This window comes from Peromyscus leucopus, chromosome 1, assembly GCF_004664715.2.
Source record: "Peromyscus leucopus breed LL Stock chromosome 1, UCI_PerLeu_2.1, whole genome shotgun sequence".
Classification (NCBI taxonomy): Eukaryota; Metazoa; Chordata; class Mammalia; order Rodentia; family Cricetidae; genus Peromyscus; species Peromyscus leucopus.
In genome coordinates, this window is record NC_051063.1 from 96,735,785 (window position 1) to 96,758,583 (window position 22,799).

Here is a 22,799-nt window from a genome sequence, read left to right on the forward strand (position 1 = left end):
CTTTTAATCAGAGAGTTGAGGACATTAATATTTAAAGTTGCTGGGCGATGGTGGTGCACTCCTTTAATCCCAGCATTTGGGAGGCAGAGGCAGGTGGATTGTTGTGAGTTCAAGGCCAGCCTGGTCTACAGAGTGAGATCCAGGAAAGGTGCAAAGCTACACAGCAAACCATGTCTTGAAAAACAAACAAACAAACAAAACTTTAAAGTTAATGTTGAAAAGTGTGTTTTATTTGAAGTCATTTTCGGTTTTGCTCTTTATGTTTTAAGCTGTATTTTGTGTTTCAGTAAGTATAGATTTATTCATTTTATTTCTGGAGTGTCTTCCTTTCCTCAGTCCAAAGGGCTGGTTTGTTGGAAAGGAACATTTTTAGCCTATTTCTATCACATAACATTATTTTTCTCCTTCAACTATCAGAGAAGTAGTGGAGCAGCCACCAGTGACTTCCTACCTCTTTCATTCCTCTGACCAAAAAGGCTGAGATCATGTATACACCATATCTTATCACTTCTTGTCTCCTCTCTGTACATATCTCCAGACCTCTTTGGTTAACTAGTTGCTAGCTCTGTCCTCTGACTCCAAGCAATCTTTATTTGTCAGAACACAAGCAAAATATCAGAAAATATTTCTCTTTTTGTCTAAATAAAAAGTAAAGGTTTTAACTTACATAGAGAAACTATATACAATAAGTACAATAACTATATACAAATATATAAGACAATAATTACATTAGCAATATCTAGTCCATTAACATTTGACAAATTCAGAGAAAATACTTCATTATATATCCTGATATCTGATTCCTGGTTTTTATTAATAAAGTTAATTAGATTTACACAGCACACACATGTCAAGAAAAATCTTTTTTGTGCACTTAATATTTACTTATTTTGTGTAAATTTTACATAAAACATTAAGATTGTTGAATCTTAGGTATTAGTTATTGCAGGAGTAATTAGAGAAAATGTTTCTGATGGTCACAATTGCTGTGGGATGGTCTATATGTCAAATTATTCTGATTGGTCAATAAATAAAACACTGATTGGCCAGTGGCTAGGCAGGAAGTATAGGCGAGACTAACAGAGAGGAGAAAAGAAAGAACAGGAAGGCAGAAGGAGTCACTGCCAGCCGCCACCATGACAAGCAGCATGTGAAGATGCCAGTAAGCCACAAGCCACGTGGCAAGGTATAGATTTATAGAAATGGATTAATTTAAGCTATAAAAAGTTAGCAAGAAGCCTTCCACGGCCATACAGTTTGTATGCAATATAAGTCTCTGTGTTTACTTGGTTGGGTCTGAGCGGCTGTAGGACTGGTGGTGACAAAGATTTGTCCTGACTGTGGGCAAGGCAGGAAAACTCTAGCTACACACAATTTCTTGAAAACAAAATGTCTTTCACTACTTAATGTGGTAGGCATAGTAATGGCTTCTCAAATGTGTCCAGGAACAAATTCTACCAACCAGCAATATGCTAAATTTCTAAGATAAATTAAATTAACTGGTCAGGTGATAACTAATCTTACAAAAATGGACATATTACAATGATAAAACTTCTTAAAACTAGAAGGCTAGCTGAAAAAAATGTTAGTAAAGCATTGACTTAAAAACAAACATATATATGTATTTATGTATGTAACCATGCTGGTGTGGACTACAGAGAAAGAAAGCTAGAAACCATGAAAAGAGTGGCTTCTAGGATTTCATAAGACTAAGGAAATAGATTGTCTCTTAAGCTTCTAGAGCAGATTTGTGCTTTTGACTCCTTGGCTGCATATCAGTAAGAATCATATTATACATTCAGAAGTATAAGATAACAATTTTGCATTTCTTTAAGCCACTAAACTATAGTAACTTCTTATGGTTTAATGTAACAGTCCACGTCTTCCTTACTGCTTGGAAACTGAAACCATACATACTGTCTTACACGTTTTTTTTTTCTTTTTTTTTTTTTTTTGAGACAGGGTTTCTTTGTGTAGTTTTGTGCCTTTCCTGGAACTCACTTCAGAGACCAGGCTGGCCTCGAATTCACAGAGATCTGCCTGCCTCTGCCTCCCGACTGCTGGGATTAAAGCTGTGTGCCACCACTGTCCGGCCTGTCTTACACTTTTACTTAAGGCATTTTTATAATTCTTTAAGATAGCAATCCAAATTGGCAAGTGTTATCTTTCAACTGGTGCCGTAGCCAAGTCTTCCTCAGGCTAGATCAACTTGCCACCAGATGACCAGGTGAATCTGTGAGAGTGGAGCTGGGCTAGGATCTAATTGAAATACTTTCTTGGCAAGTGGATAGTCAGAAATGGTGGTATCCAGACTGGTTTTGGTGAGCTGAAGCCTAGAATAGACTTCATTTTAAAAATGGAAGATCCCATCTAAGACCCTTATTGAGTCTACCAACATGCTGCCTTCTCAGATAAGTCTATTTCTCCTTGTGTAAGTTTCCATAGCATCTTCTAAAGACCTACACTTTATCACTTGGTAATCTAAACTTCAATTCTTTTTATCTGTCTCTCATGACTGCATGGTCATCACTTTGAGGACTAGGGCTAGAACATTCACTTATTTAACATCTGCTCCTTGATAACATTTTAGATTTAATCAAATCATGAATATCAGGTGGATGGGTGGGCACAAGGATGGATGAGCTTCCTAGAACAGAATTCTTAGACACTGATAATCTATATTCTCAAGATCTAAGACTAAAGACAGTTAGACAGTGTACAGGAATTGTATAGGATGGATAGAGTTCATGACACATTTAATCTGAGAAACCTCAAGTAATTTGAATTAATAGCTTTAGTGACCCTATGCAGACATTTGTTTGTCAAACTGGGAACTCTGATCTCTTGATCTCACAGCGTATTCCCCTCATATTCACATATTCCTTCATATTAGATGAGATTCCATACTTTCCCATAACCATCATTTATCTAGCTATACCCTGAACTCCTGATCCTTTATTATATCCTATTCTACTGGAAAAAAATCTTAATACTCTATAAGTAAATAAGCAGCTACTTATGTAGAGAAGAAGGAACAATCACACTGAATGGACATTCCCAATTCCAACTGAAAAATATAGGTAGAGTTAGGGATGATGAGGAATACAATAAAAGCATGTGCTAGATGATGGAGGAAAAACTAAAACTTTCATGGACTTAATACTCAATATACCTAGCTCATTCCTTGTCAACTTAAATATACCAGCTGCAGCTACATTAGGAAGCACCTTAGGCCATTTTGTTTTGTATCATAGGAAGTTTCAAAATACATACTAAGGACAATCTTAAATGAAATATGGAAAGGCTACATATGCAAAGAATCCTCCTCTGCTTACTTTTATATAATTACAACGAATAAACATTTAATAATTATATTGCTTGTTTCTTCATTCCTAAACCCCAGTGGAAATAAAATTTTATCATGCACATTCACATAACGTAGTCACTAAATGCCTGTGAGGACAGAATGATTCTCTTAGGTCCAGTGTGACTTTCTCTTTTCCTATTATGCTACATAGGAAGTAGTTGTAGACAGCACCATGGTATCCAGTACCGATTATGTATGTGGTGCTTAGCCCTAAATAAACCTACAGGGGTACTTTATCCAGAGAGTTAGCATCTGAGTAGAGAACATTTGTCCCTCATTATTTAGAGCAGAAAATAATTTAATTTGTATTATTTGATATTAAAACATTACTGGAAAATCTGAAGAAATAGAATTTATGAGGCTTCCATCAAATTTTCAATTTCAAAGCCTTACTGCCACAAGTAATTGTTCTCCAGCACTCAGAAAAATTGGACTTGATATTGAAGACCATGAAATCACTGCACATTGTGTAATATAAGACGTATTAAGATTAATCAAATATTCACATTTTTACTAAAGAAAAAAGTCAGCCTCTTCAAACGTTATACTTTTTCTTTAAATGCATTTTTCACAAAAGACAAATGATGTGTGAGCACCAAAAGGGGTTGATTATAACACAAATAATTTTAAAGTCTAAAAACAAAACAGTCTGATTCAGAGAAAGAATTCTAAAACTATTGTTTTTCTAATGAAATTATGCATAAAACAGTGAAAATACAGGGCTGGAGATATGACTCAAAGGTTAAGAACATTTGTTGCTCTTGCAGATGACCAGGGTTTGATTTTGAGGATGGCCAGGGTTTGATTTTCAGCCCCTGAATGGTTGCTCACAACCAGTGGTAGCCCCGGTGTCAGGGTATATGACACCCCTCCTCTGACTTTCCTGGACACCAGGCAAGTACACAGTGGACAGGCATACATGCACACAAAACACTCATCCATATAAAAATAAACAAATCTTAAAAAAGAAAACAAAAAAATCATCTCTAGAGTCAATAAATAAATTGTTCAAAAACACTATAGAATTATGCATCATATAGTTCTCAATAGTGAAACTACCCAAGAGTACACTGAGTGCTTCATCTCCACAGGAGTAAGGTCATCCCAATTATCCTCAGTAGGGTGTCCTTTTAACAGATTACTAAAAGATAACAGCCATCACTAAGAGAGAATTTAGGTTATCTTCCAAGTTGGTTAGGCTACAGTTCACTAACAGAGGAACCACAAGAGGAATCCTGTTGGGAACAGCATCTGTCTTAGTTAGGGTTTTTATTACTGTGAAGAGACACCACAACCATGGTAACTCTTATAAAGAAAACATTTGAGGGTGACTTGCTTAAAGTTTCAGAGGTTCAGTACATTAAGATCATGAACAGGAACATGGTAGCATGCAGGAAGATTTGGTGCTAGAGCTGAGAGTGCTACATTTTGCAGGCAAAAGGAAGTCAACTGACTCACTAGGAGTGAGCATAAGAAACCTCAAAGCCCACCCCCACAGTCACACACTTCCCCCAGCAAGGCCACAGGTCCTAACAGTGCCTCTCTCTTTGAAGGTTACTTTCTTTCAACCCACCACAGCATCCTTCCAACACCAGCCCCATTTAGATTTCTGTAAAGCTGGAGGCCATCTTTCAGACTGATAATGGATGGCAATGTTATCCCCATTCAAAGGACTCCAGAAACTTCTGCCATTTTAATTCTAAGGGCTGCATTCAAAGAACAGAGGAATTGGGGTGAAAATATTTGTGCTTACAGATACAAAAATGGTGGCCAATGAAAGGATAAAGAAAAAATCACTATCTTTGTAGTTTATCCTTATTATTTTTATGCTGAAAAGTCTCTTGATAATGAGATGATAAAAATGAGTCTAGAATATTATAAATATAATCTCAAATTTGCTTAGAACATTGTCCTTCACTTGCAAGAACAGACTTCATTATACTGTTTATAAATTCAAATATTTCAGGACCACCAATGTGCTTTAGCCATCAGTTTTCTCATGGCTTCTTTAACCTTCTTGTTTCAGAGACTGTAGATGAGGGAGGTCAACATGGGGAGCACCACTGTGTAGAACACAGACACCACCTTATTTCTGGTCCATGGAGTAGCTGGTCTGGTGCATCAGATAAATGAATGTGATGGTCTCAAAGAACAGAGTGACTGCAGTGAAGTTGGAGGTGCAGGTGGAAAAGGCCTTCTGGTGGCCTTCTGTAGAGTGCATCTTCAGGATTAACTCAAGGATGTAGACATACAACAGGGAAATGATAAACACAGTGACCACAATGGTGGAGCCTGAAGAGAATGTGGAAATGGCTTCCAAAGAAAAGTCATGAGAACAAGAAAGCCTCAAAAGTAGTGAATAGTGACCAAAAAAAGTGATTAACTTTCTTTGGTCCACAAAAGGACAGATTTAATAACCATCAGTAAGTATTCAAGCATTCACAATTCCACCTAGTTAGGAAGCTGCCACTAGGAGGATGTAGACTGTGGAGGACATCTGTGTAGAGGTGAGCAGATGGCCACATAGTGGTCATACGTCATGGAAGCTAGCAAGAAAGACTCAGATGTCCCAAATGTCACCACAGAAAAGAGTTGAGCTATACAACCAGGCACAAGAATAAATGTTCCCTTCCTAAGAAAACCCCTCAGCATGATGGGAGTGACTGAGCTGGAGTACCTAATGTCTAGAAAGGCCAAATGGCTGAGGAAAAGGTACATGGAAGTGTGAAGTTGAGGGCTGGTCCTGATTAGCACAATTATGTTTAAATTACCCATTAGGGTAACAGAGCTTATTAAAAACATAACAAATAAAATGGCACAGACTGTACTATCCTCTGTTAACCGCCAAAGTATGAACTCTGTTACAACTGTGTAGTTTCCAGGTTCCATCTATATCAGGAATACTTCCACTGAAAGAAAAATGAGAAGGTATTAGAATGGAATCTAATTGCCTTAAACATTGTTTTCACAATATAAATGACAAAACATAGATATTTACACATGTGAAGGAACATGGTGTCATATAATAGCTCATGGAAGAACTTCAGTTTATAAAATTCACTGATGCATGGTCAATGATGTTTAGAAAGTTTGTATTTGACACACTTAAATTATAAGGACCTCATGTTGGTATGTTAAGTTTCAATGAGCGACAAAGACCCACTGAAATGGGGAAAACATCTCTTCTGTCTAGATCTCAGTGTCAAGGGGGATGAGCTCAGGACTTGGCTTTGTTACTGACAACCTGTGGAGTTTTAGACAATTGACATACAAAAGACAATACCCACCACTATGCCATCTTAAGGTACTTCACCATGTACCTCATAATATTCTTACTTTCAATAAGATGAATACATGTATAATATGTTATATATATATATACCACATATAATACTATACATTGAGTATAGATACAGGTGGATGTAGGACAAGTTATCAGCGCCTTAATATAACCTATCCTTTGATTGTAAAGCAAAATAAGAAATAAGCATCACTGTATCAGCAGACAAAAAAAAATACCTGTCAGTACCTGTGCCTCAACAATGGAAAAATGGCAAAGAATTGCCAATGTGAAGCAAGGCTGTGTTTATGAGAAATGGTACATTTTGGGATACAATGCCTTGAGCACCTGACTTGCTTGTTAAAATTACACCAAAAATCCATCAGGACTATGAAAATTATAGATATTTGTGTTCATATAAATATATGTCATCTGTTAGCATCTATTAGTTATTTTTGTGTGCATTAACTTTTTTAATTTGTTTTATGTATATGAGTCTGCATGTATGCCTTTATGCCAGAATAGGGCATCAGATCCCACTATAAGATGGTTGTGAGCCACCATGTAATTGCTGGTAATTGAACTCAGGACCCCTGGAAGAGCAGCCAGTGCTCTTAACCCCTGAGCCATCTATCCAGGCCCACATTAAATACTTTGATAAAAACTTTCCATGGATTGCTAAAACTATTCTAACTCTCTTGGAAGTTGCAGGAGTGAGCAAGGGTACAGTATGCAGACTGTTTCAACTCAAAGTTGAAAACCTTAAGGAAATAAATGCTTTTTATACATCTCTGGGTGGCACAATCTTTGGTTTTTAATTAAATTTTTATTTTTACATAGTTGAAAATTGTGGTTGGAGAGATGGGTCAGCGATTAAGAGCACTTGCCATTTTTGGAGAAGATGCAGGTTTGGTTCCCAGCACTCACATGATGGCTCACAAGGCCGGTAATTCCAGAACTAGAGCAGCTGGCATCCTTTTATGACCTCTGTGGGCACTGCTTATTTGTGACACACAAACACATGAAGGCCAATCACTGATACACACAAAATAAAAATAAACAAATCTGTAAAATTTGTAGCTGGAAATTCACATGCAATGGTAGGAAATAACATGGAGAGCTTATATTCTTTTCTCTCTGCTTCCTCCAATAATAACATGTTGCCAAACTTCAATACAGTTCACAATCAGTATACTAACACTACACTTGGGTATAGTCAAGATGGAGAACATTTTGTGTGTGTGTGTGTGTGTGTGTGTGTGTTGTGTGTGTGTGTGTGTGTGTGTGTGTGAGAGAGAGAGAGAGAGAGAGAGAGAGAGAGAGAGAGAGAGAGAGAGAGAGAGAGGTTTCTCTGTGTAGCCCTGCCTATCCTGGAACTAGCTCTGTAGACTAGGTTGGCTTTCAATTCACAAAGATACACCTGCCTCTGCCTCCCGAGTACTGGGATTAAAGCTGTGTACAACCACTGCCCAACAAGATGTAGAACATTTTTTTATAATCATTGGGAATGCTCATGCTACCATCTATAACCTTAAGAAATTCCCTTTAGACCTGGTTCTCTCTTAAATTTCTGATAACATATAACATGTTCTCCATTTCTTAGTTTTGTCCTTTAAAAAATTAAGCACTAAACAGAATTCAACTATATCTCTAGTAATCTTTACTATAATGGCTATGTGTCAGATATTAGTACACTATCCTAAAGCTATTCTGAAGAAAGGAAGTGGGAATACTTCAAGCTTGCTGTGATAATACTAAACTTGACAGATTTATGAGGGAATAAAATCAAAGGTAACTACTTTTGTTGAATACAGATGCAAAACTCTTCCATAAAGTATTAGCAAAATGAATTCAACAACATATTTTAAGACTAGATATTCTAAAGTTTATCTATGACATGCAAGAATGCCCTAACATATACAAAGCAATGCGATACAAAATTAAAAATAAAAATTATTGAATTATCTCAATAAATCCACAAGAAGTCTCTGACACAATACAGAGCACTATTATAATTCCAATTTTCAAGCAATAAGGTTTGTAAAGAAGTTAGTCCACTAGAATAAAAGTTGTATATCATCACCTCAAAATGAACATTATATTCAATGATGAAAAACTGATACCCCCCACCCTGCAAGATCAGGGGGAAAAAGTGTGCCTACTTGTGATACTTTAATTCAGAATAGTGCTAAAAGTCCTAACTTGGTCAATTAGACAAAATATAGTAAAAGACAACAAACAGATAAGAAGGGGTGGTTTCTATGGTTATCTATGATATATTTTTTATATAAAATCACAAAAATGTGTCCAAATAACCAAAATATATCGTCAAAGATATATGCAATGTGTGGGAGACCATTTTCAGGTTTCCTAGTGGCTTTACCCAGCAGGTCTGCATAGAGAGGATGAATGGACCATGGCCTGAGTGCAGCTGTATGAGATGGTCTGCACTGGGCTCTGCTAGGGGAGGTCTTTTGCTCCACCCCGTGGCATTTCTATAAATACCCTAGGCATAGACAGTCGGGGCCCGTTGGAATGGGTTCCAGGCCCTCTCAAGGCTATCCCGTGTTTTCTATCTGTTTGTCCCCACTCTAAATCCTTCTATCTAATATTTCCTGCTATTCCTACTCAAGAGCACTCTGGGGAAATGTGGGGGTGGTGGGTAGCCCCATCACAGCAATGTAACCAACCAACAGAGTTAGGAAATCAGAAAATAAGCCCATCTCTAAAGCATAAACAAAAATGAAACACAGAGAAAATTAACAATATAGGAAGTTGTTGCATTGACAACTTCAAGAGGATGATGAATAAAACTGAACATAATGTAAATAAATGATGTGGTTCATGCCCTGGAAGACTTAATATTGTTAAAATATCCACAGTATACAATGTGATTATAGAGCCACCTGAGTTGTATCATAATCTTAAAGACATTCTCTATATAAATAGAAATGTCAACTCAAAAATTCATATTCACTCATAAAACACTCCATTAAAATAGTCAAAATTATCTTAAGAAACAACATAGGTGAAGTATCATAATTATCATTTCAAAAGTATATTTTCATTTTGAAAACTGTTACACAGCAGATAATAGAATTTCTCATTAACAAATGGTTGGGAAAACTAAATAGGTAAATGCAAAAGAATGAAATTCAGTCCAAATCTTACACCATACAAGAAATTGACTGTAATGGAGTAATATCACTGAAACCATCAAGATCCTAGAATTATACATAGGAGACCATTCTAGTAGAGTAGGTATTGCCTGATTCCAAATAATATGAGTTCTTAAAACTATAGAGTTCATAAGCCCAGAAAGTGGCATTGTGGATTGTGAGCTTGAGGGGAGGGAAAGTATTTATATTTCCCTTACTAGCATAAAGTTTCAGTGAGGAAGAATTAATGAATTTTATAGATCCACTACATAGCCTTGTATCTGTAGTTAGCTATGCTTTCTTATACACTTAAGTTTTGTTAAGAGGGTATACAACATGTGATGGTTTTACCATAATAAAATAAGAACACTAAAACACTAAAAAGATTTGTAATACATTCATTTGATATTAATAATACTATGCGCATGGGAATCTGCTGTGTTCTAAGAACTAGGCAGATGAGATCCCTTCCTTAGAGTAGTTTTAGAACACTACAAGATGTGGTAAGTGCCAAGCATTTTTCAAGTTTCTCTGAAACTGCTCATTGGTAGAGAATGTCTTAGTCCAAGATGTCAGGAAAATCATCAATGACAAAGTTATTTAAATCTGCAATATAAGTTGATTACAGTTAGTTGTCCATGAGAAAAGTCATGGAGAAGAACATACTTATAGTATGATTTACACTTGGGTAAGAATAAAGCTGTAGAAGTTTACATCATCATTTAACCATGACATATGTGAAAGATTTTTAAGCAAATTAACATGAATTCAACAAACATCTATTTAACTCTTCATGTATTCTAGAATTGGATCATTAGATATGCATATAAAAAGTAACAGATAGTAAACATGTGGATCAACTGATGTGAACAAAATGTTAGTGGGAAGACAGATATGAAATTAATTTCATTCTCTCATGCAGTTTGGAATGTTTTAACTTAATTGTTGGCCAGTGGTTTACACCATTCTTCAGCCTCTGCACTTTGTTACAACCTAAATGAACTGTGTGTTTTTAGAATAGATGATGCTTTGCAGTCTATTTCTTAGTTAGCTGGACTTGGTTCATTTAAAGTTCTACATCTTCTGAGTGTGGGCTGTCATGCTTAGCATTTTACTAGAGGCATGACCAATGGACTCCTTAAACTCAAGATGAAAAGAGACTAACATTAGCCTAGTGAAAATGAAGCCCCAATTTAAGATCACTGCAAATGTCCATCATGGCTAGGACAATCTGACAGTCATTTTGTTAGTGTCCATGGCAGAGTCATTAAAATGGTAGTGTATTTGATTATTCTACTGTAAATCATAAATGTTAATAGGCAATGGAGAATGCAGAGAGTGTCTGCCCACAGGTGTAGTTTACATCTCAAGTCTCTTATAACAAACTTATAATATGTTGAAAATAAACATGATTTCATTATTGAAAATGATATTTCAGATCTGTTGGATGCATGGCTGTAAACTAAATTCTTCTGGTGAATCCAACTCATCTCTGAATAGGTAACATGAAACCTGGACCACAGAATACAGCCATATTTTGGAAGTACCACAGTTAAATTACAGCCAAATGATGTCATTTCCTTTTGCAAATCATTCCATTAAAAATAAATTAAACCCATGGGTAATTAAAAATATTTAATCCATACACTTGTATATAATCACATGCACATTTTATTTTTTCTGTCCCACCGGACAAGTAGGTAAATACTTGTAAGTTCTTTTTCCCACTGGATTGTCAGTATAATTTCCCAAATAAATGAAGCAATTAACTTGTAATTTTAAGGGAAGAAAGTTACTTGGGGCTGTGTCCCAAATGATCAAAAACTCACTTAAAAGTCGTTTTGCTATGCAATAAGAATTCCTTGGAGCCCCTTCTGGGTGTTGTAATAGATGTGTTACTGACTTAGACTTTTAGCCCTTCAAGGATAAAGAAATACTTGAATTTCCTAAGTGTCATGGGACCTATTTGTCTTGAGTAAAGTGTAAGGGATTGAGACATTCTTGCTATTTCTTTATGGTTTGAACAGTGTCTTTATTCACACTTATAAATAAACAAAGGAATCAAGTGTGGTATGTATGTTCTCCTTTGTACAGGTCAAAACCAGGAGGTTAAAAGTCCTTGTCATTTGCCTGTGTTTCCATGCACTGTGGGGTGGGGTACAAATTGGCCGTCAGTTTGTGTGGCTCCATTGTATTTCTGTATATTGCCTTGTCTTCTTGCAGACAGCCACATGCCACTTTGAAAACATTTCTATCTTTCATACATTTATTTTCTTTAAGAAAGTTTGTCTCTGTAGATCTTTGTCTAGAAGCCACAATAATTGGCGAATTGTGACTCACAGTACTAGAGAAACTTGGACCTAATACAGCTTGATAAATTTCAATAAAAATGCAGTTTTCAATAGCTATATATGCATTGCTGATTGCTATATATGTGTTGTTTCTTAGACTTCAGGTAGAAGTTTTTGAAGAAAAGCAAATAATTCTAAAGATTCTGCTGGTTTTTAGAATTGTGAAAATGGGTGGATAGGACTAACATTTTTCCTGTCCTGGTTCATGCTCTGCATCTTGAATGAAAGGCTCATTATTTTGAAATGTGAATTGGCCTTTTCTTTATTACAATTTGTTAGTTATTATAGCTTCCCACTTCCATTCATACCACTCTAACTCTCTTACTCTATGCCAAATGCACCCCCTTTCCTTTCCTAACCACTGCTTTCTAGAACTGGTGATATGAAAATATATCTAATAGAAGCTCCCAAACGCTTCTGTTTATTTATTTGATGTTAAGATATAGCAATATCTAGACTCTTATCACTTCCTACAATCCCATAAAGGAGTAGTCTTGAGACACTTTGCAAAATGTCTACTATGTTTATAACAGAGTGATAATAAGAATTGTGATGAGTCTTTCTATCTTCAATGCAGACGTTTTTAATGAAGAATTTGGCTTCTTTTATTCTAGTAGGTCATAAAAATAAAAATGTCCAAATTAGTTCTATTGTTATTAGCCAGACAATTAGAAAATTGGAGGCTGTATTTACTGGAGGAGAGAACACTGGGGCAGAGGCATGTTTGTGATTGGGGATGGGAAAACTAAGAGTCAACATTGGCATGAATATTTAGGTTAATCAGTTTGTGCTATAAAAATAAATGTTTCTGTGTATCCCCATGTATGTATTTCCTGCATATACATGGAATAAACTTGTATCATATGCTAGTAGGAACTACATAGTTGGATCCTAAAATAATTGAATTTCTTGTTATAATATCTTATGGAATTTGAAAAGAAAATTTACAAATCATTCTATGACTAAGAAATTAAGAATTTTTTTTAATTTATTTTACAACAACATTCAGTTCAACATAATAGCCACAGATTCCCCTGTTCTCCCACTCTCGCCCCCCTCCCTCTCCCCCCAGCACACCCCCCCATTCCCACCTCCTCCAGATCAAGGTCTCCCCCAAGGACCGGGATGGACCTGGTAGACTCAGTCCAGCCAGGTCCAGTCCCCCCCTCCCAGACGGAGCCAAGCGTCTCTGCATAAGTCCCAGGATTCAAACAGCCAACTCATGCAACGAGCCCAGGACCCGGACAGACCGGACAACACACAGCTGCCTCCCAAACAGATCAAGCCAAATGACTGTCTCACCCATTCAGGGGGCCTGATCCAGTTGGGGGCCCCTCAGCCTTTGGTTCATAGATCCTGTGCTTCCATTCATTTGGTTATTTGTCCCTGTGCTTTATCCAACCTTGGCTTCAACAATTCTCGCTCATATAAACCCTCTTCTTTCTCACTAATTAGATCCAGTGCTCCACCAGGGGCCCAGCCGTGGATGTCTGCATCCAGATTCCTCAGACCTTGGATGGGGTTTATGGCACAACTAACAGGGTGTCTGGCCATCCCATCACCAGAGTAGGTCAGTTCCTGCCGTCTCTCGACCATTGCCAGCAGTCTTTTGCGGGGGTATCTTTGTGGATCTCCGTGGGCCTCCCTAGCTCTCTGCTTCCTCCCCTTCTCATGTGATCTTCATTTACCATGGTCTCCTATTCCTTGTTCTCCCTCTCTTTTCTTGATCCAGCTAGGATCTCCCACTCTCTTTCCCTCGATTGTTGCCCTTCATTGTTCCCACTCATGACCAGGCTGTTCATGTAGATCTTATCCATTTCTCCGTGTCTTTTTTGGGGTCCCGTTTTCCAGGTAGCCTCACTGGTGATGTGAATAGCAGGCCAGTCATCCTTGTTCCACATCTAGCATCTTCCTATGAGTGAGTACATACCATATTTGTCTTTCTGTGTCTGGGTTACCTCACTCAGGATGATTTTTTCTAGATCGATCCATTTGCCTGCAAACCTCATGATGTCATTGCTTTTCTCTGCTGAGTAGTATTTCATTGTGTATATGTGTCACAATTTATTTATCCATTCTTCAGTTGAAGGGCATCTAGGTTGTTTCCAGGTTTTGGCTATTACAAACAATGCTTATATGAACATAGCTGAGCAAGTGCTCTTGTGGTATGATTGAGCATTTCTTGGGTATATGCCCAGGAGTGGTATAGCTGGATCTTGAAGGAGATTGATTCCCAATTTTCTAAGAAAGCGCCATATTGATTTCCAAAGTGGTTGTACAAGCTTGCATTCCCACCAGCAGTGGAGTAGAGTTCCCCTAGTTCCACAACTTCTCCAGCATAAAGTGTCTTCAGTGTTTTTGATCTTAGCCACTCTGAGAGGCATAAGGTGGTATCTCAGAGTTGTTTTGATTTGCATTTCCCTGATGATTAGGGATGTTGAGCAATTCCTTAAATGTCTTTCAGCCATTTGGGTTTCCTCTGTTGAGAATTCTCTGTTTAGTTCTAAAGCCCATTTCTTAATTGGACTGTTGGTCGTTTTGATGTCTAATTTCTTGAGTTCTTTATATATTCTGGATATCAGTCCTCTGTCAGATGTGGGGTTGGTGAAGACCTTTTCCCATTCTGTAGGCTGTCACTTTGCTTGTTGACCATATTCTTTCCTCTACAAAAGCTTCTCAGTTTCAAGAGGTCCCATTGATTGACTTTTTCTCTCAGTGTCTGCACTAATGGTGTTATATTTAGGAAGTCATCTCCTATGCCAATGCATTCAAGGCTACTTCCTACTTTATCTTCTAGCAGGTTCAGAGTAACTGGATTTATGTTGAGGTCTTTGATCCACTTGGACTTAAGTTTTGTGCACGGTGACAGATATGGATCTATTTGCAGCCTTCTACACGTTGATATCCAGTTATGCCAGCACCATTTGTTGAAGATGCTTTCTTTTTTCCATTGTACACTTTTGGCTTCTTTGTCAAAAATTATATGTCCGTAGGTGTGTGGGTTAATGTCAGGGTCTTCAATTCGATTCCATTGGTCCACATGTCAGTTTTTATGCCAATACCAAGCTGTTTTTATTACTGTAGCTCTATAGTAGAGCTTGAAGTCAGGGATTGTGATGCCTCCAGAAGTTGTTTTATTGTACAGGTTTCTTTTAGCTATCCTGGGTTTTTTGTTTTTCCATATGAAGTTGAGTATTATTCTTTCCAGGTCTGTGAAGAATTGTGTTGGTATTTTGATGGGGATTGCATTGAATCTGTAGATTGCTTTTGGTAAGATTGCCATTTTTTACTATGTTACCCTGCCTATCCATGAGCATGGGAGATCTTTTCATTTTCTGACATCTTCTTCAATTTCTTTTTTCAGGGACTTAAAGTTCTTTTCATATAGGTCCTTCACTTGCTTGGTTAGTGTTACCCCAAGGTATTTTATGTCATTTTTGGCTATTGTAAAGGGTGATGTATCTCTAATTGCCTTCTCAGCTTCTTTGTCCATTGTATATAGGAGGGCTACTGATTTTTTTGAGTTGATCTTGTATCCTGCTATGTTGCTGAAGGTGTTTATAAGCTTTATCAATTCCTGGGTGGAATCTTTGGGTCACTCAAGTATACTATCATGTCATCTGCAAATAGGGAAAGCTTGACTTCTTCCTTTCCAATTTTATCCCCTTAATCTCCTTATGTTGTCTTATTGCTCTGGCTAGAACTTCAAGTACTATATTGGATAAGTATGGGGAGAGTGGACAGCCTTGCCTCGTTCCTGATTTTAGTGGAATTGCTTTGAGTTTCTCTCCATTTAATTTGATGTTGGCTGTTGGTTTGCTATATATTGCCTTTATTATGTTTAGGTATGTTCCCTGTTTTCCTGATCGCTCCAAGACTTTTATCATGAAGGGGTGTTGGATTTTGTCAAATGCCTTTTCTGCATCTAGTGAGATGATCATGTGGTTTTTTTCTTTGAGCTTGTTTATATGGTGTATTACATTGATGGACTTTCGTATGTTGAACCACCCTTGCATCCCAAAATTGCCATTTTAAAATTTAATTTAATTATATATTTATTATAAAATTATATTTAGGTGCATATATTAATTGCAGATCCATTTCAGCTAATGACTCTCCTCTGGTTCTGGTTCCAGTGGGCACCACTGGGTAAATGAATGGAGACTGAAAATGACACCATGGTGACAGAATTTATTATTTTGGGACTAACAGATAGTCCTACACTACGTGCCATCTTATTTATGTTTTTTCTACAAGTTTACATAGTGACTGTATTGGGAAATATCAGTATAATCCTTTTAATTCGAAGCAGCCCACAGCTTCACACTCCCATGTATCTATTCCTCAGCCATCTAGCCTTTGTGGATATTGGCTACTCCACATCAGTCACACCCATCATGCTCATCAGTTTCTTAAAAGAAAAAAAAAACTACTATCCCTCTCTCTGGCTGTGCAGCCCAGCTTGGCTCTGATGTAGCTTTTGGAACTACAGAATGCTTCCTGCTGGCCACCATGGCTTATGACCGCTACGTGGCCATCTGTTCACCCCTGCTCTACTCCATTCAGATGCCCCATCAGTCTGCTTATTCGTGCTGGGGGCATCCTACTTAGGTGGATGCATGAATGCCTCATCATTCACAGGCTGTTTTGTGAACCTAAACTTCTGTGGCCCAAACAAAATCAACCATTTTTTCTGTGACCTCTTCCCACTTGTGAAACTCTCTTGTGGCCATGCTTATATTGCTGAAATATCCCCATCCATCTCTTCAGCATCTGTCCTTGTGAGCACATTGTCTACCATCATTGTGTCATACATTTACATCCTACTCTCAATCATAAGGATGCGTTCTACTGAGGGAAGGAACAAGGCCTTCTCCACCTGCACTTCCCATCTCACTGCAGTCACTTTGTTTTATGGAACAGTTTTATTTGTGTATGTCAATGCCCAAGTCTAGCTATTCAGCTGATCAGGTCAAAGTGGCTTCTGTGATCTACACAGTGGTGATCCCCATGTTGAATCTTCCTATCTACAGTCTGAGGAACAAGGAGGTGAAAGAGGCTATGAAAAAATTGATGGCCAGAACAATTTGGCTCCCTTGAAGTAAATCAGACAAAACTCCATAGCTAGTAAATTCAGTGACAGTGAGCAACGATGGTGATTGATATTTCCATGTTATTTATCCATACTCAGAACACTTACATAGTGAGAAGCTCCTATGCATACAAAATTTGATGTTTATTTCCATTTATAATTTTAAAAATGTCATTTACATGGACACCTGCTGCATCCAAGTGAAATGTGGATTTTTTTTTAAGGTAAGAAAACTTCAGAGGATAGTTCATAACTTTAAATATTCCCACATGCCAATTTTGTAATGTTATTTGAATAGAAGTCTTTCAAAGCTTAAATGTCTTTCAATCTCCTATTTAAAGTAACAGTTAGGACTGAAATTTCCAGTAGATGTGTAACAAATGGTATGTCTGACAAGTTAGGGATTCAGGTCATCCCTCTCTAAAGGTATTGCTCTTACATGGTAAATGACTCTGTTAACTTCTGGAAACAGTGAAAATAATCTCTCAGAAAAAAATCTGTTTATTTTCTTTTAATTTGATTCAGAATGAAAAAAATCATGATCCCTGTATTTTGCCATTGCAAGATACAAATCCGATAACAGAGGAAATTGAATGAATCTTGTCCATCTGCTGACTGAGGTCTGCATACATAGGTATTTATTAGAGTGTAATTTAGTAGCAAACATTATTCTGTAGGATGACAACAGGATGGTTGTCTTTGTATGATAGCAAATAGGTAGGAAATTATGGCTCAATCAGAGAATGCCCTTACCACTCTCTTCTAACCACTCAAGGATGTATCTGTGGTCACTGATTACCCCACTCATGATCAGTCTTTCTGTGGCAGTTTCTCCCTGTAGCTCTTCTAACAGTGATTTCTGATTAAAACTTTGGTGAATGCATTTTTATTAACACAGTTGTAGTGTTGGACAAAAACTGTGAAGGTATGGAGACACCATTTCACAAGCTGATTTCTCATCCTTGAACTTTTCACTGGTCAGATTGAACAAATGTCCTCTTCTCCTGGAAGCTGCCTTGAGATTTCTTCACTTATGGTTCTGAAATTTGTTCATTTATACCTCCCTGCCTATATCATTGTGGAACTAGATTTTCATCAATGCAGTAATTCTAGGATGGAAGCCTGCACAGACATACACGGCTGGTAGCACTCCAGGGTTTAACTTCAGCCTGGAAAAGACTTTCAGCATCATGCTGGGAACTCTGTTGGTTGAAGATTTTAATTATCTGTTTCTGGTCATCTTTATCTTGTCTTCCACACTTTGTTCTTGAGGAAGGCAATAGTATTTCTGTCCCCAAAAGTAATCTTCCTTAGAGGACAGACAAACTTCTTCATTGGTCTTTGCTCCAAAACTCTCAAACCCAGTGTATCTTACTGAATTGTCTGTATTTCTCACTAATTTTCCCTTTTCATCTCCTTTCTTAATACATACCACCTCTTTGTAAAATGTCATCTTTTTTTTTCATTTCTGTGACCTAGTACCTGATAGAAGCAACTGAAGGGAGGAACAGTTATTTTGGATTATAAGTCCATCATAGTGGGAAAGCATGGCCCCTCAAATGCCTGGCCTGTGGTGCCTATCACATTCCGGTGAGACTGGAAGCAGAAATCTTAGGGCACAAGCAGAAGCTAATGTCACCTTCAATACATGCCCCCAACAAAGCTAGGCCAGAACCCCATAGACTACTACTCACATCACCAGTGAGGCTACCTGGAAAACAGGACCCCAAGAAAGACATGAGGGTCACCCAATGATAGAGAAATGGCTGAGATCTTCATGAACAACCTGGACATGAATGGGAGCAATGAAGGGCGAGGGTCGAGGGAAAGAGAGCAGGAGATCCCATCTGGATCAAGAACAGAGAGGGAGAACAAGGAATAGGAGACCATGGTAAATGAAGACCACATGAGAAAAGGAAGAAACAAAGTGCTAAAGAGGCCCACTGAGATCCACAAAGATACCCCCAAAAAAGACTGCCAGCAATGGTCGAAAGAAAGCCAGGACTGACCTACTCTGGTGATGGGATGGCCAAACACTCTAATAGTTGTGCCACAAACCCCATCCAAGGACTAAGAAATCTGGATGCAGACATCCATGGCTCGGCCCCGAGTGGAGCGCCGGGAGTCTAATTAGCGAGAAAGAGGAGGGTTTATATGAGCAAGAATTGTTGAAACCAAGGTTGGATAAAGCACAGGGACAAATAGCCAAAATAATGGAAACACATGAACTATGAACCAATAGCTGAGGAGCCCGCAACTGGATCAGGCCCTCTGGATAAGTGAGACAGTTGATTAGCTTGATCTGTTTGGGAGGCATCTAACCTCAGTGCATGAGTTGGCTGTTTGAAACTTGGGGCTTATACAAGGGATGCTTGGCTCAGCCTAGGAGGAGGGGACTGGACCTGCTGGCCTGAATCTACCAGGTTGAACTCAATCTTTAGGGGAGTCTTTGCCCTGGAGGAGGTGTGAATGGGAGATGGGCTGGGGGGATGGGCAGGAAGGGGGAGAACAAGGGAATCTGTGGCTGTTATGTAGAACTGAATGGTATTGTAAAATAAAATTAAATTAAATTAAAAAAAAAAAGGCTAGGCCAGAACCCCAAGGATTCCACAGCCTTCTCCCTGAAACAGTTCCACCAGCTGGGGAGTAAATATTCAAACACATAAGCTGAGAAGGTGGGGGGAAACTATAAAAGTATATTCTCACAGACATGAATGGACCTTACTGCATGCCCATTTAAATGGTCAATCTACCTCTGTCCTTTTTCTTCATTCAAAAGGAAGATATGCTACATATTTATTACATCTTTATCTGAGCCTTTTTTGTTTAGAATTTTAAAATTTCCACAACTGCTTATTATAATTTCATACAGAGATATGTCTCATGTGTTTCAGCTCTAATTTAAACTCACCCAGCTGTAAAGGGTAGATCTGGCATTGGGAATGAGGTAGATTCATGTTCTTCTCCCTTGTTCTGAATAAACATGAAAGAGGAAGACAGTACCTGTGCAAAAAAAAAAAAAAAAAAAAAAAAAAAAGAACCAATGCTAGAAATTGCAGTTTGTGTAGATGGCCACATGCTTTCATGTTTATTTTTGGTTTGGTGCTGGACATAGACCTGAAATTCTTATGGATGCTAGGTAAGCTGTCTACTACTTAGCCAAACCTCCAACCCTGTTTTTATACACTGAGATCTAAAGTTTGATCCTTACTTTCTACTGATGGGCAGACATTCAGGACTTACCAAAGAAACTATGTCTTTACCCATTACCTTACCATATGGCCAAAATCAGCCAAGAGTGCTGAGGGTGTGGACACTCCCAAGAGAAAGGGAATGATGGATTAGGGTGCAGTTTAGGGATGAATTGTGTCTTTCTAAAATATGCATGGAGGATTTATAATTCTCAGGATCATTGAATGTTACTTTATTTAAGAACAGATTCATTGCAGATATAATTTTTTAGGAAGATAACTGCTGGAGTAAACTGGGCTCCCCATCCAGTTTGACTAAGGACCTGGTTTTGGATGTAAACATTACAAAGGACAAAACTATGTTAAAAAGAAGACACAGATGTGGATGCTGCTGCTATAAGCCAATGAAAGCCAAGCATTTACCTTAAAATTCAAAAAGCTAGGGGAAAGGCATGGAACAGATTCTCCTTCAGAATCCTGAGAAGAACCAGCCTTAACAATGCCTCATTCTTGCACTCTAAGCATCCAGAAATACAAGATGAACTGCATCTATATAGGACATCTAGCTTATGGCACTTGGCTATAGTAGCCCTATCAAATGAATATAATTGCATGTTCACCCTCAAGTCTCACTATCAGCTAGTTTACTCCTGGAAGAGAGGAGAATAGAGGCTTGAAGGATACCATGAATGTATGCTAAAAGATGCCTTCTTTAAAAGCGAAATTATTTATGAGAGCTGTTTTTTTTCTCATTTTAACCTGATTCTACAAGCTTGGTGACGAAGACATCAGCTACTAACCCACACAAGTCAAAACTGCTAATTATTTCTCAAAACTACTGCCTACTCTCTCTCAAACATCACCTAGTTTACTATACATGGATTGCTTTCTTCAATTGATTTTAATTTAAAAATATTGTATGTTTAATTTAAAAAATAATGTAAGTTTATTGATAATGAATTTTTAACAGATTACTTTTTGTCAAAAAATTCCTTTTTGCACCTTCAATTTTGAGTGATATTTTGTTTGGGATAGAAATCTGAGTTAACAGTTAAAAATATTTTCACACAAAATTTCACTCCAGTATAGTTTCTATAATTTCTTTTCAATGTTGCCAGTGGCCATGTCAGAAGAAGAGTAGTTGGCAACTGAAGTTCAAGGTGTCATTCTACCAGGAGGAAACTCTCTGATGGGCCAATCTTGGACAGGCAAATCCCCAGACCTAAGGTCCCAGAATGTCTTTTGTGTCTGCTGTGTCTTTTCATGTTTGCTGCTGCCATCTTCCTCTGGTATCCAGCATGGTATGAATGGGTGCGAGGAGATCCCCACTGCCTCTAATGTAGTGTGTTTGTGTCATGGAAACATCACATTCTACTGGGCATGTTTACCCATAGATTAGTATGAAGATGATTCCTTCCTAAGCTGTATTGTCTAATTGATAATTATAATGCTAATTTAAATAGAGTTTTGATGATAAAAATATAAACAAGTAAGTGTCATACAACTAGAACACATGAGTTTCTATTGAGGAGCTGTACAGACTGTGGCTTATGTTAATGATTAAGGAAATCAGTTGAGTCCCAGTTAGACCAGGTAGTTTAAATTCTTTTAACCTCAGTGTTGACATAGGCTTCAGAGTGCATTACAGTTGAAACAAAGCTTTGAAAATAAAGTTAGACTAAGATGTTATTGTCAAATAGCTTTGAGGTGAAAAACCCAAGAAGATAAGTTTTAGAAAGACACATAGTTAATGTGGAACTCTTTAAGGTCAGGGAACAAGAATAAAGCAGCCCAGTTATTACTAGCTGATGCAGTTTTCTTGTTAGGATTGGTTGATGACCAAAGGTGATGAATAATTGCTTGTGCCCATTTTTGCCCTTGATCTCCTGATATAAAAATCTATTGATGAGTTGGTATACACCCCAAAGATTTAAAGTAGAGCTAACTGATTCTTTTTCACATATAAAAGTTTAGGTTTGCAATTGCTTTAAGATTCCTTATAAGATTACCTTTAAAGATAAGTAATAAAGTAATTGGCCCTTTCTTTGTAACTGCAAAACTGAAGCTTGCCAGTAAAAGATCTGACTGAGAAAAATATCTTGCTTGCCTACACAGTTAATCTATAACAAGGTGCTTAGGAATGAATGTATGTGGCTTCTTGGGGATAATTTGTTTTTCACCTGTAATATGTAAAATGCTTGATCATATAAAGGATATGGAAAATATGCTTTTTTAACTGTTCATTTTGTATTCATTGCAGTCATTCACTTGAAAAAAGAATGCAATAACACTGTAATTTTTATGTTGCCTGAAAGATTTTGCTGGGGTGTATAAGCTGTAAGGGAAACAATAGAGATAGA

At 37.6% G+C, this 22,799-nt stretch overlaps 2 pseudogenes; one reads left to right on the forward strand and one right to left on the reverse strand.

Annotated features, from left to right (window-relative positions):
* Nucleotides 1-5,329: 5,329 nt before the first annotated feature.
* LOC114688684 lies at nucleotides 5,330-6,355 on the reverse strand (annotated as a pseudogene).
* Nucleotides 6,356-16,313: 9,958 nt separating this feature from the next.
* Nucleotides 16,314-17,256, forward strand: LOC114688685 (annotated as a pseudogene).
* The last annotated feature ends 5,543 nt before the right edge of the window (nucleotides 17,257-22,799 follow it).